This window comes from Mus musculus, chromosome 14 (genome assembly GCF_000001635.26).
Source record: "Mus musculus strain C57BL/6J chromosome 14, GRCm38.p6 C57BL/6J".
In the NCBI taxonomy this organism is placed as follows: domain Eukaryota; kingdom Metazoa; phylum Chordata; class Mammalia; order Rodentia; family Muridae; genus Mus; species Mus musculus.
The window spans coordinates 70910066-70923953 of NC_000080.6; the positions used below are offsets into that span (position 1 = coordinate 70910066).

At 46.2% G+C, this 13888-nt stretch overlaps 1 protein-coding gene across 3 annotated transcripts in view; it reads left to right on the forward strand.

Annotated features, from left to right (window-relative positions):
• Gfra2 (glial cell line derived neurotrophic factor family receptor alpha 2) overlaps positions 1 to 13888 on the forward strand; it is an 89734-nt gene that overhangs the window by 19959 nt on the left and 55887 nt on the right. The window lies entirely within an intron of this gene.

The window sequence follows — 13888 nt, forward strand, 5'->3', positions numbered from 1 at the left end:
CTTGTGTAGTAAGAATTGCTGATGGGTTTTTCTCTCTAGCTCTGACATTTCTGACAGCATCATGGCTGGGAAGCCTGGCTAAGCTTGTGCACAGGGCCCGTGAGCTCAGAGAACATTGGTTACTGACTGTTATGGCATAGCGGTACTCAAGGTAGCTGCTTGGGCAAGAAGGCTCAGCCCTAGGGAGGTGGGTTGGGCTCTCCTTGGGAGAAGGGATTTATCCCTAGGCTTCAGAGTCAATTCACTTTGAAGAGCACCCCAGCAGCTCTGGAGGGAAGGTTGGGCCCTGCTGTATGCTTGGGAAAGACCCTGTCATGCCAGCCTGCTTCTTCTAGTTTTTTGGACCACTGTGCAGGTGTGCATGGGCCTTACAGTCTGGGCTATGCAGAGTGATGAAAGGCTCAGCTGTCTTGTCCAGCAGCCAGCCTCCTGTGAGACAGCCACAGAATGGAGGATGTCAGCAGGTGGGTGGGCTGGAGGAGCTGGAAGAGCGTAGCCCCTCCCACCCCCTTCATGGTGGCTCAGGCGATAAACTGCTTATCCTCAGGTTGTCTTCCTGAGCCGAATGCAGAAGTGTGTTATTTAAATTTCAAAATCCCATTCTTCTTCTAACAGCTGTCAGCGACTCTGAGTGTCAATGGAAATTGGGCTTTAGCCGCAGCTCTGTCACCCCTTCTGTCCCCCACACTTTTACAGAGAAGTATGCTGGCCAGGGAGAGGAGGGGTGGCTTGGTGAGGGCCAGTGACCCATGGCTGTGGCCATGCTGATGCATGGCTGGGACCATCAGAGAGTCAGCCTCTCCACCTATGGGGCTCTGGAGATCCTTACACGTCTCTTCCCTCTCCATTTTCTCATTTCTGTAAAAGGAGGGTGACTTCAGTCTCCCATCAGTGGGTGAGAGGATTTGTTGGCACTGAGGTGTGATCAGGATGTTGGTGACTTCATCTCTGGTTGCCTTTGTGTTCAAGGAAGAAAAAAAAGGAGCAGCATCAGAGAAGAAATTGAACCTAAAGGCATGCTTTTTAATGGTAGACCTTCAGGTGCTCTGGCTTGGGTAGGTCTTTTTTTTGCAGGCGAAGGTAGTTTTCTTTTGGCTCTTTCATTGCGTAGGCAGCCACCGGATTGCTTCTTTTGTGCATGATGGGTTCTGCTGGCATGTGAGGTGGCTCTTGGCTGGACACTTTCTGCCATCATCAGCTCCTGAGCTGGCTCTCTTGGGATTCTGTACACTGCAGTTGGCCCCTGCTTCAGCCATTTTATCCTGATAAAAGTCAGGTGTGAGTGATGTGAGTTCCCACACTGGATACACTCCTCCCCACCACATCCATGCATGCATGCATCCATCCATCCATCCATATGATCCGGGCCCAACAGGGTGTACAGAGAAAGGACCACAGCAGGGGGAGAGGTCCATGTGGAGACACAGGATGGAGTGAGAACAGGGGTATTGTAAGTGTGTGTGGCATACATGTGTATGTATGTGTACATACATGAAGTAGTGTATCTGGGCTGATGTATATTGATTCAGGTGGTGTGTGTATGTGAGTGGGTTTGTGGGGTGGTGTGTGCGTGTATTAGCCTTTTGTATGTATATAGATATGTGTGTCAGGATGCACAAATGGCATGTATCTAGTGGGTATGTGTATGTAAGTGTGTACAGTTACATGTGAGTGTATGAGAATGTGTGGTGATATGTGTTTATGGTGTGGTTTGTGTATGTGGTGATGTGTATGTGTGGTAATATGTGTTTATTTATGGGATTGCTTATGTATATGTTTACTGTATATGTGTATTGGCTGTGTAAGTTAGAATGTAGATGTGGTACGTGGACTGCCTTGTGTATGTGGGGTGGCATACATGGAATGTATGCTAGCATGTGTGTGTATGTGTAGTAAGTAGGTTGTGTGCATTTATGTGTATAGAGTGTGTTTAATGTGTATAGCTGTATACATGTGAGTTAATATGTTGGGTTGTTTATGTGGTTTTATGTGGATAGTATAATTGTGTCTTATGTGTTTGTGTGGTGATGTGTATGGGGTGTTGGATATGTTTAACATGGTGTGTCAGTATGTGTGTAGTGGTGTGTGTGGGAGTGACTGTGAATTTGGGGCAGTGGCTTTCTGCCTGTAAATAGAAAAGGAAGAAGAGGGATGGGCCAGAGCCAGGGTGGTAGAAAGATAGAGGCTGGAGACATGGCTCTCCCCAGGTCAGAGCAGAATCCAAACTGCTGCCCCTTAGGGAGCAACCCCAGCCACCTTTCCTGTCTTTCTGAAAAGTTCTGAGAACATGGTTTAGGGATGAACACTGGAGAGATTTAGAAGATAGGAAGGCATTTTGGTCTGGTCCACAAACAAACAAACAAACAAACAAACAAAACAAAGAAGAAAAAAAAACTAGTCTTAAGAGTGTATATAACTTGGGGCATTCTCACCTGGGGACTGTTTCCATTGGCCCTCTTCTGGAAGCATTTGTTCCCAAATATTTCCAGAAACCCCTGGTGTCGAATGTCCTTATTTAGGTGTAGAGGATGCACCAATAACTTGAACCAAAGATTCTCTGTACTTATGGAACTGAGGTACTACAGATATGGAAAACCAGAAACAGGCCAAGGAGCAAAGTAACAGGAAAAATATTATTGTGACAATTGCTAAGCTGACACTAAAGTCAGATGTTGAATGAGATTATTATGAACACCCAGTTATGACTCCCAGAAAGAACCTAGCATGGTAGATCAGGGGGATGGCAGGTTTGATACAGGTAGGAAAAGACCCCAGTGAGGAATATGTGTCGGGGTGGTACCTTCAAAAGACCATGTAGCTACAGCCCTGAGTGTGGTGGAGAGTGGTGTTATGGGAGGGAAATGCTGTAGTAGGTGGCACTGTAAGTCAGCCGATCAGGTAGTTAGGAGTTGGAGTTTTAATTGAAAAGTGATGGGGAGCCATTGGGAGGATTTTAGATGCCTGAGCAACACATTACGATACATGCATTTGAAAGTTACTCTTGCTCAATGGTAGAGTGGATGATGATGAGGAAGCAGGGCTGTGGGCAATCGTGGGACCAAAGTCAAGAGGTTTCTGCAATCGTCCAGATCCAGGACAGTCAGAGGAGAATGGAGCAAACACATGGGCTTGCATTAGATTACATAGGTATATGGAGTCAGAATTATGGCTCAATCACATTTGGGGCTTGTACATCAGTGATGCTGTCATTTATTAGGATGGTAATGATGAAGGAAAGGACAGAGTGGGATAGAGTGGGTAGAAATCAAGAATTCGGTTTAGTCTTTGTTAGGATTGAGATGTCAGGTTAACCTGCACCGGGAAATGCCAAAGTCAGGGGCAATGTGTACAGAGATGGTGGTATAGAGATGGCATTTGGAATGGTGGAAGGAAAAAGTTTATAGTCTGAGAGAGATGTGGGGGTAGGGTGGGGAGGCTAGGATCTAAAAAGCAGAGGGCTAAGATACAGGCTATGGAGGAAGAGAACCATCTGGGAGTCAGGGATGGGGTGGGAGCTGGTTAGAGAAAGGAAGTGAAATTTATCAGGTGTAGCCAAAGTCAAGCAAGACAGGCTTGGAGACATGATCACCTCCCTTGACCTTGTGGAGCTACTCCAATCTTCTGCAGAGCCTGTGTGATGGGTAGATGGATTTGGGGGATGTCTTAGTCAGGGTTTCTATTCCTGCACAAACATTATGACCAAGAAACAAGTTAGGGAGGAAAGGGTTTATTCGGCTTACACTTCCATGCTGCTGTTCATCACCAAAGGAAGTCAGGACTGGAACTCAAACAGGTCAGGGAGCAGGAGCTGATGCAGAGGCCATGGAGGGATGTTCTTTACTGGCTTGCCTCTCCTGGCTTGCTCAGCCTGCTCTCTTATAGAACCCAAGACTACCAGCCCAGAGATGATCCCACCCACAAGGGGCCTTTCCCCCTTGATCACTAATTGAGAAAATGCCTTAGAGTTGTATCTCTTGGAGGCATTTCCTCAACTGAAGCTCCTTTCTCTGTGATAACACCAGCTGTGTCAAGTTGACACAAAACTAGCCAGTACAGGGGACATCACCCTCTCAGGCTTTACTGTGAAGAAGAACAGCTAGAGAAGGGGACTGGTGGGCCAAAGTGAGGTTTTGTTCTGTTTGGGGACAGGTAGCAATGGTCATGTGTTTGTTCTCTGAGCTGGATGGGATATACAGGGAGAACTTGGAGGGCACAAGAGGGGAGTGGGGGCAAGAGGGATGTCCTTGAGCAGTGAGGAGGGATGTGAGCCACATGGCACACAGGAGCACAGGAAGCCAGGTGGCCTCTGGCAGGGACATTTCTGCCTCTATAGTAACAGAAGGCAAATCTGGGCTGCAGGTGAAATAGGCTGGTTGTTGCCAGGGAAGGACATCGAGGGACTTTCTGTTCAGCTCTTTTGTTTCCTTAAAAAATGGGAAGCAATGTTCTATCTTCTGAATGTTCGAGTATACCCCATCTTCCACCCAGGTCATGCGCTGAAATATTAATTCTGAAAGTGATGGTAACAAGAGGGCTTTCACTTTGTATTTTATGTTTGTGTGTATGTGTGTCTGCATGAGTTTATGTGCACCATGTGTGTGAAGGTACCCGTTGAAGCTGGAAGAGGTCATAGGATTCCAGAGGAACGGGGTAATGAGGGGTAGGTCCCCTTGACTGGAACTAATGCTCTTGTAGAAGATTGCCCAGAGAACTCCCTTGTGCCATTGGACAAACAAGGGCATAGGGAGATATGATTGTCTGTGAGCTGAAACTGAGTGCTCGCTAGACAGCTTAGACTTCCCAGTCTCCAGAGGGGAATTCTGTTACTTACTGGCTACCTTACCTGTATTTTTTTTTCCGGTAGCAGCACAAAAAAAGAGACAAAAACAGCGTTGTCAGATTAGAACAAAAAGAGAAGAAACAACAGCCCAGAAAGACTGAGTCAGGAGACGCTGTGAGATAGATTTTTAAAATAGGCTATTTGAGACTTGAGTACAGGAATTTCAAGTGAGAATAGTCATTTTGCATGGTGTGTCTCTGAATGACACTTGGCCGCCGAGCCAGCATGGAGATGGAAGGTGGCTTTGCTCCCTTCCAGATTAGTGTGTTGGAGGAGGAGCCGATGAGGCAATGTGTTTGCCCTGGAAGTTCAGCCTGCAAAAGGAATGTTTGAGGATGTGGTACGATGGTGGACAGGGTTGGCAGGACAGTGACCAAGTTTCAGGGAAGGTGACAAATTTTGCTAGAAGAGGAATTCCTGAGAAAGCTGTGGAGGTGGGAAGAAGGTGGCACAAGGTTGGGATGTTGGTATGGATATCAGTCAAAACAAGCCTGGGGCATGACTGTGGCAGTGGGGAGCAGAGGAGTGGGGAAGAGGCAAGATGATATTCCAAAGCATTCAAATAGATTCTCCTTGTTGATTTCCACTGCTTCTTTTTGCCGTTAATCAAGTTGACTTCTGGTGGGCTGGCCTGATTTCAAACTGTCTGCCTCCTCTGAAGAGTGCTCAGGTAGTCATGGTTTTGCGTTGGGATCACTGGGCTTGCGTTAGGACTCCCAGGGCTGTCTGGGGAGGGCTGTGCTCTGGACATACAGAGTCGGGGAGGATGGGGATTCAGGTCATCTCAGGCCTCTGGACTTTGGATGACAACTGAAAGGAGTGGGAGGTGGTATGTTGGGCATGTTGGAAATATTAGAATTGGTCCTGTTGTCTCTTGGGGGGAAACTAAGGCACCATTTTCTGTAGGTTAATTAGGAGCTTCAGGAGTGGGGGACAGACATGAGAAAGGGTCTGAGGTCCTGCTTTGGCAGATTTTTCTGTATGGAGGAGAGGAGCTCTGGAGATGGCCTTTTGTTCATGGAGCAGGAGACTGAGGGACCTTCTTTTCTTTGAGCACAGTGTATAAGAGCAGGAGCACATGGATCTGACCTTTTCCATTGGCAAGGTGTGATGGACGTTGCCAAAATGGAGAGAAGGGAAGAAGTCCTTTCCAGCTGGGCATCTTATTTTTAAGCAGGCTCTTGTTGCTTATATGCTATGAATCAGAGACTCCGAGGGCCATTAGTAATGAGCTTTTCATTATTATAAGAAAAGCACTAGCGGCAGATGATTATACAAGGAAAAACTCATTTAGCGCAGAGTTTGGGTGGGTCTAAGTCTAAGACTGGAGAGCGGACAGCAGTAGTTCTTTATGAGGGGCAAGTGTGGGAACAAATGGTTACATCTTGAACCTGAGTAGAAAAGCTGATGCCAAACTCAGACTTTTATGACAATCCTCCCTCTCTCTAGAACCACTAATCCATGTGTGCTACCTTCCAAAAGCGTGTACTCAACAAAGAAGAAACCGCCCAGTAATCCCCACCTCCAAAGGTTCTGCCATCTCCTAGTAGCAGGGGATTAACCAAAATTTCAACCAATCGGCCCATACAGGACATGCAAATTAATTCAAACCACAGTGGATATTTTAATTGTTATCATTCTGTTTTACCTTGGATATTACCTGGATGTATAAAGGATGAACATTTTGGACCCATCTTGCAGATGAGATAAATGAGGTACAGAGAGTTTCCTGTAACCTCTACACAGTTTTTCTGCTAGCCAGTAGCCAATGTCTAGATAGTTTCACCTCCCACACTACTTCTGAGCCAGAATGTCCACTCTTAACAACAACCAGAGACAGACAATGAAGCCTAGCAAGCCAAGGAAAGCTTTTGTCTGTCTATGGTCCTCATGTCTTCTGCTCTAGACTTTGAGCTCCAGGCAACTGGGAGCCTTCACAGATTAGTATTGGTATGGCTCCAGCAGACCTTGACCTGCGGTAGGAGAGAGTTCAGAGACTAATGGCTACAAAACTAAAGCTGCAGTTGGGTGGCCTCTTGAGGACAAGAGATGATAGTTAGGTTATAGCACGGGATCCCCACTTCTGTCCATTCTCCTGTCCCTCTCCTTCCCCCTCTGTCTTTCCAGTCAATCATCCCACTCTGGTAGAGTTTGTTTATTCTTTATCTCCTTGTTAGTCTACAATGCTACTTGCTTGAGGTCTGTTGATCATCCACTTGACTCTCCTTCATCTCCTTCAAGTTTGAAACTCTTGATTTCATGCAATGAGACCCTCTTGATTTCTTCCAACTCAGGTGCCATTGCTTCTCAGCCCGTAGTAAACATGGGCATCTATGGTTCTGCCCACTTCTGCTTTAATCACTATTTTTATGCTCAACCTAGGCAGTCTTGTTGAGTTAGGCTACCCCTGTGTTAGTTATGACTGGTTTGGTGTCTAACACAGATGCCTCTCTGATCTTTCTGTTTTGTCACCACTTCCATTTGGGCACTTATGAATTCTCTCATACGAACCAGGTTTCACTCTGAAATAATTAATTCTGCTCCCCTCCTTTCTCCCTAGTATTCTTTGTCTAATGAATCATCTCTATTGACCTGAAAACGCTAATCTTCTCCCTCTTCCCACTTGAAATCCAGCCAGTCCTGTTTTGCTGTTATCTCCACTTAATGTGCAGAGTGAAAATGGGCTACAGTGACTACCCTCCCAAGCCTTCCCCTCTCTGGAGTGTGGCACAAGCAGCCTGGAGCTCACCTCTTTAGCTGGTTTCATCCATGTCCTTTCTTAGTATACCAAAAGTATACTTAGTATAGCTCACTCCATGTATTGACAAATGAGTTATTGTGTCTTCTCCTTCCAGTGCTTATCATTAGAGGAAAGCCTGAAGTTCTTACCCTGTTCTACACGAAGCTTCAGTCACCCCATTCTTTCTTTCTTTCTTTCTTTCTTTCTTTCTTTCTTTCTTTCTTTCTTTCTTTCTTTCTTTCTTTCTTTCTTTCTTTCTTTCTTTTTTTCTAAATTGGGAACATGCCAAACCCATCCCTGTCTCCAGGCATGTGACCTTCCTTTTGCTTGTAACTCTCTGACCTTGGATTTTCATGTGCACTGCTCCTCCTGGTCATTGTCCTCAAATTAATGTCACCTCCAGGCGAACAAACATTCTGCATCCCATCTCCTTATCATTCTTTCCCGAAGTTTCCTTTTTCCTTCACTACCCTCTCCAATCCATTAAATTGTTTTATGTGTTTGTGTCTTTTTGCCAGTTTTCCTGTCACTAGAACGAAAATCTCTGGAGAACAGGGACTCCATCTTCAAGGCCTTGATGTATAGTCAGTTCCTGAAAATATTTGTTTGTTTGAGTGACTGCTGATAGTCAGGCCATGGTGCTGTTGGTGGAGGGTCTTTGTGTGCACACAAAGCTGGGCCCAAATGACCCCTGGGCAAGAAGGGAAGTTGAAGTATCTAGGTCCCTGTGACTTGTAATATTCCAGAAGGCTGTGACTCTTGTTTCTGCCACCTGTTTGTGGTTGGAAAGACTGCCTTGATGGTTGGGTGTAGGGAGGAGAGAGGAGAAACAAAACATATCTGAGAATCATCCTCAGGTGACAACAGAGCTCCAGGCTACCTTCTGCTCAGATAGCACTGCTCAGTGGTACTCTAGGAGTACCAGGTGTGTGTGTCTGCATGCCCGTGAATGTGTTTTTGGTGCTAGTGGTCACTAGCCCCTGGGCCTTGTCTCTAGGTTGGGCTCAAACTTTGGAAAGCAGCTTAAGAGTCATGGGGTAAGTACAAAATCTAAGTGCCAGCCATAAAGCCCGTGGCTCAGTGGGTCTTTGGATATTATGAAGTCTGAGTACCTCTGCTCATAGCTAGTCTCCTTTTTCTGAACACATACATGGTGTCGCTAGAATATGACTTGTGTAGGATGCACAATTAAAATGGAAAAGTAGTGGCTTTACTATGTCAGCTCCAGAACTAGTAGAGACAGTACCATGTAAGATATATCTGTAAGTATTGAAGACTTTAAAGATTGAGCCAATTAAAGACAAAGTTAAAAATTTTATTTAAGAATTAAGGGAGTTAGGCAGGTTTAGTACTTTAGGACTGTAATCCCAACCGTGTGGGAGGCTGAGGCAGAAGGATCACATGTTCAAGGGGTCTCTGGACCATAAAACGAGTTCAAAGCCAGGTTGAATAACTTAGTGAAAATGGCTGGTGGAGTAGCTTAGTGGTAGAACACTTACTCAACCCACCATACCTCCCCCCTCCCCACATACACCCTTAAGGAAAAATATAATTAAATATTCACTGAAGCTATACTGTCAACAGGGCTAAAATTTGGTGGGCTGGGTGACTGGTTTGGCAAACTCAATTCTATATTAAATACAGAGCAGCTATTTAGGGAATGCCAGTGGCATGACATGAAGGGTGCTGTGATATCAGGGGACAGCCTGGTGCTGCAGATAGACCAGCTCAAGTGAGTGCTCCTGGCAAGGAAAGAGAACCAAGGCTGGGGTGTGGGAGGCTGGTGTCAGATCTTTTGCTGTGAGGTTCATTACCCATCTTTTCTCCTCCCTTGCCAAGGGATAAAGGAAAGGAATAAAGAAGCCAAGCTAAGTCTCTGGTGGGCCCAAGTTGCTGTAGGAGAGATTTATTGAGGTTTTGGAAAGTGCCAAGTGCAATTGAATCCTGCCCCCCTCTCCCCTGGGCAGCTGGGCACCATGGACATCTTGGCCCATCTCTGCCCTCTCTCTACAGGCCCAGGGGACCCATATAAGACATGCATGGCAACATCTGTCAGGGATGGGCAGTCCTGGGTCTGGGGGCCTGGTATCCATTTTTAGTTTCCTGGTCTGTGTTGAGATCTGTGTGGTCTATGCTATCTGCACAGTGGAACTGGGTGGAGACTGAGAGGACCTAAGCTTCCAGAATCTTCATTTCTGTCTACTGTAAGTTTTCTATTCTATTCTTTTCTTTTCTTTTCTTCTTCTTTTTTAGCTGTAGGCTGAGGTTAAGGGACTCCAGAGGAAGAAATTTGTGTGTGGAATCCTTCCACTGCTTCCTCACTGGGGACTTAAGTTTCCAGGCGCTAGGAGAGAGGCCATGGGGCGGGATGAAATATAGTAGGCAGGAAAGAGGCAGCCTGTGCCACAAACCTGTCACCTAGGCCAGCATGCACCTGGCTGTGTGCTGAGCCCCATTCTTTGCTGTGCACGACAGATACTCAAGTAGGTGGCTAGGCTAGTTCTGAGGGGGTGGCTTTCTCTACAGTGGAGCACCCCCCCATCCCTTTGCCCCCTGTGGACTTGGGGGGGGGCATCTTCCTCACATCCAGGCAGTTGTTGTTCACACTGCTGCATTTCTTGATTTTTTTTTTCTTTTCTAGGAAATTTACCAAGTTGAGGCCCAGGGGTTTACATGTCCTACCCCATAGCAAACACTTTGACTATTCAAGCTCCAAATGGAAGCCACTGGGGCTATAATTACACTGGCATTAGCTATGAACACTGCTGCGAGGAGGGGAACAGAGCACCTGGGGGGAACCTAGATGCAGCCACAGGCCTAAATTAGCTGTTGCTCTGTTAGCAGTTGTCAACTGCTTCTCTGCAGCGACCCCCCTTCCCCCTCCTCCCTGGCCCCAGGCCACACTCTCTCTTTGCTCCTGCCAGCCAGCAGGCATCTAACAAGTGCAGGGAGGACTGTCTGGTACAGGAGAACACCCCCACAGAGGCAAGCCACACCAGCCTTTGTGCTGACAGGCAGCCTTGGGTCCTTGCACAGACTGCTGAATGGTTGAATAGCAGCTTAGAGGACTGCTGCAGAGGTCAAGGCTCCAGCCTGGCTAAGGCCACTGCTCGGCTGACCGCACCCCTACTCCTGTTTCCTTGCTCCTTTTCCCATTTCTAGGCACGTTTTCTTCTTTTCGCTCAGCCTTGTTTAACTGTTCCCTCTGCCTGGAACCCCATTTCCTACTTCCTCTGACATACTTTGTCAGTTTTGGTAAAGAAAATCAGTGTGACCATGTCCCCCCAACTCCAGATGGGTCTTTTCCTCTGCACTCTAGCCCCTTCCAGAAGAACTCGGCATTAGCACTTACACAGATGGATGGCACTTCTGTCCCCAGCTATTGGCTGGGGAAGTACCTGGTCTGTCCGTCTGTCTGTCTGCCTGTCATCTGTCTGTCTATATGTTTGTGTGCCTGTACATACTATGTATGAATTTATTTAGATTTATATGTAGTATATGTGTATGAGTGGTATATATGTTCTTTTTATGTGCGCGTACACATGGATACACAAGTGGATGTGTCTATAAAGGCCAGATCAACATCCTGAGTCTTCCTCAATCACTTCTCCACTTTATTTTTTAAGGCAAGATTTCCCTTGGACTCTGGAGCCTATTTAGACTGTCTGGCAATGTGCTTCAGGGCCCTCCCTTCCTCCTACCTTCCTCCAGGGGTCCTGAGCATCCAAACTAGGTCTTCATGTTTGTGTAGCAGATACTTTACCTATTTTATCTGTATCTCCTCAGCCAAAAGCTGGTTTTCTTGGGGTGGGGGTGGGGGAATAAAATAGGAAAATGAATCATGATTCCTTTCTGCCTCAAGTTTACTGCAACCTGTCTCTTTTCTCTTTCTCTCTTTTTATCTCTTCTTTTTCTTCCTTCTCCCCATCCCACACCTTTTTGTTTTGTTTTGTTTTGTTTTTTGAGACAGAGTGTCCCTCTGTATGGGACTCACAGCTGAGGTTGACCTTAAACTCATGGCAGTCATCCTGCCTCAACCTTCTGAGTGTTGAGACTACAGAAGTGAGCCATCAAATCTTGTTTCAGTTTCCATCTTAAAGAGAATCAATGTTTGTAGGGCGGGTTCACCCTCAGGCATGATTGTGGGAAGACATGAGGACCCCAGATCCCCTGCTCCTCACCTTCCCCACTGCCAGCATCCTACGCCAGGTGATGCTTGCTCTGTTACAGCCAACAGCAGTGATAGATACTGATACCACCTGAGTTTATAGCTGCTGCTCTCAGGATCCACTCTTGATATATCCCTTGGGTTTGGATTGCATGCGTTGTACCTGCTGACCATTGCAGTATCATGTAGAGTATTTCATTGCCTTGAAAATATCCCGTGTTTTGCCTACTCATTGCTCCCTCCCCCAACTTTTGATAGCCACTGATCTTTTTGCGGTCTCTATTGTTTTCTTTCTCCCAAAATGTCATGTTCCCGGTATCTTATGCCCTGCTGCTTTCGTGAGTTTCTCATGGTGTGACAGCTCATTTCCTTTTATCACCAAATAATCTTCTGTTGCCTGTACTCCCTTCCTCTTTATTTCACCAGGAAGAGAGGGAACATTGCTCTTCCCAGTATTACAAGGTTGCTCATGGCAAAGCAGTGTTTTGTGGATGGTTCACCCGTGAGCTCTTCCACTCTGGTCTTCTGATCCCTTCTTGCCCAGGCCATCATTAAGACTTGACTAAATGCAGTCTTGTCCACTGTTACCTGGTTTATGCCAGCTTTGATTCCTTCAAAATATAAACAAACTTTCAAGCATTTACTGTAAAGTGAGCATCGTTCTTGCTATATTTGATCCTTATATGGAATCCTTACTGAGTATTCATGTAACAAACTTTTGATAAATGGAGGCTAATGGTGTCTGCTTTAATTTGATACAAAGAATGAGTTAAGTATCTGCACTGTGGCTTCTGCCGATGTGTGCTGTATGGAAAGCAGGTCATTTTGGGTGTAAATGTAGTATAAGGAGTGCTTTGGACTGGTAGGTGAGAACTCACAGCTCAGCTAACCCTTTGAGCAGAGACCTGAACAAACTAATCCATATTGCTCTATGATTATTGAGAGGAGACCCTTGTAGATCAAGGACATACCAAGTATAGAGGTCCCAAGGCCAGGCCACCATTGGCCTGTCCCAGGAAGATCAAGGCGGCTAGTACTGGAGTAGAGTGACAGTGGGGTGGGAAGGGGGAGGAGGAGGAGGAGGAGGAGGAGGAGGAGGAGGAGGAGGAGGAGGAAGAAGAGGAGGAACAAGGTTAGACAGAGAAATGCTGCTTAAAAGAAACCTAACATGCTGTGCACATAGAATTCTGAGTGTTCCGGTACCCACATTAAAAGAAAAAAGGAGACAGGTGAAATTAATTTTGATACTATGTTTAACACTTCATATCCAAAATATTATTCATTCAACATGTAATCAAAGCAAAGGAATTATTACTGAGATACATATTTTGCTTAATAAGCTTTTAGAATCTGGTGTGGCTTTCCTAACCTTCCAGTTCATCAATGTCCAATGGCTGTCATTCTGGACAGTGCTCATGCTAAAGCCACCGAGTGAAGCCAGTGGGTATCCTGGAACACTGGTATTACATCTCTGTACTTTAGGTTCTTAAAATTCACACCAGCTGTATGATGAGAGAAGATTATTGTGGGGTGCTATGAAAACTGGGGGGCTGGGCATGGTGCTGACAACTTGGAGGAAGCTGGTAGTGGCAGTGAGAAATGTATTCTGGGCATGTTTGGAACATAGATTTCCTGGTTTTCCTAATGTGCTTTGTGAATGAGACAGGAGTCAAGGATGGAGCTGCATTGTATGGCTTCTTACAGAAGGATTAAGTTGACTGTCAGTTGAGCCATTGGGGTCTGGGTTTGACACAAGGGTGTTGGGTTTTCAGGTAGTTGTGTTAAGTAGAGGCAAACATATGGGTCTGGGGTTTTCAAGAGAGGTCTCAGGATACAGAAGCTGTTTGTTGGTTTTTAATGGCCTGAGATGAGATGATAGCCTCAGGTCCCCAGAGAGGAGGGCTGGGTTCTGAAGAACACAGACAAGAACCAACAGAACAACCTGAGCAAGGATGTACCAGGGAGGCCAGAGTGAACACAAGTGAGGAGGGAGGTTCAGGTAGACAGAGTGAGATGCTGGGAAAGGCTAGGCCTGTGGGTTCCTATCAGTGACGAGGGAGAAGAGTAGCTGCCAGGCTAATGTAGTTCTGAGAGAAAATGCAGAACAAGACCCAGATGAAGGAGAAAAATAGTGGTTTGT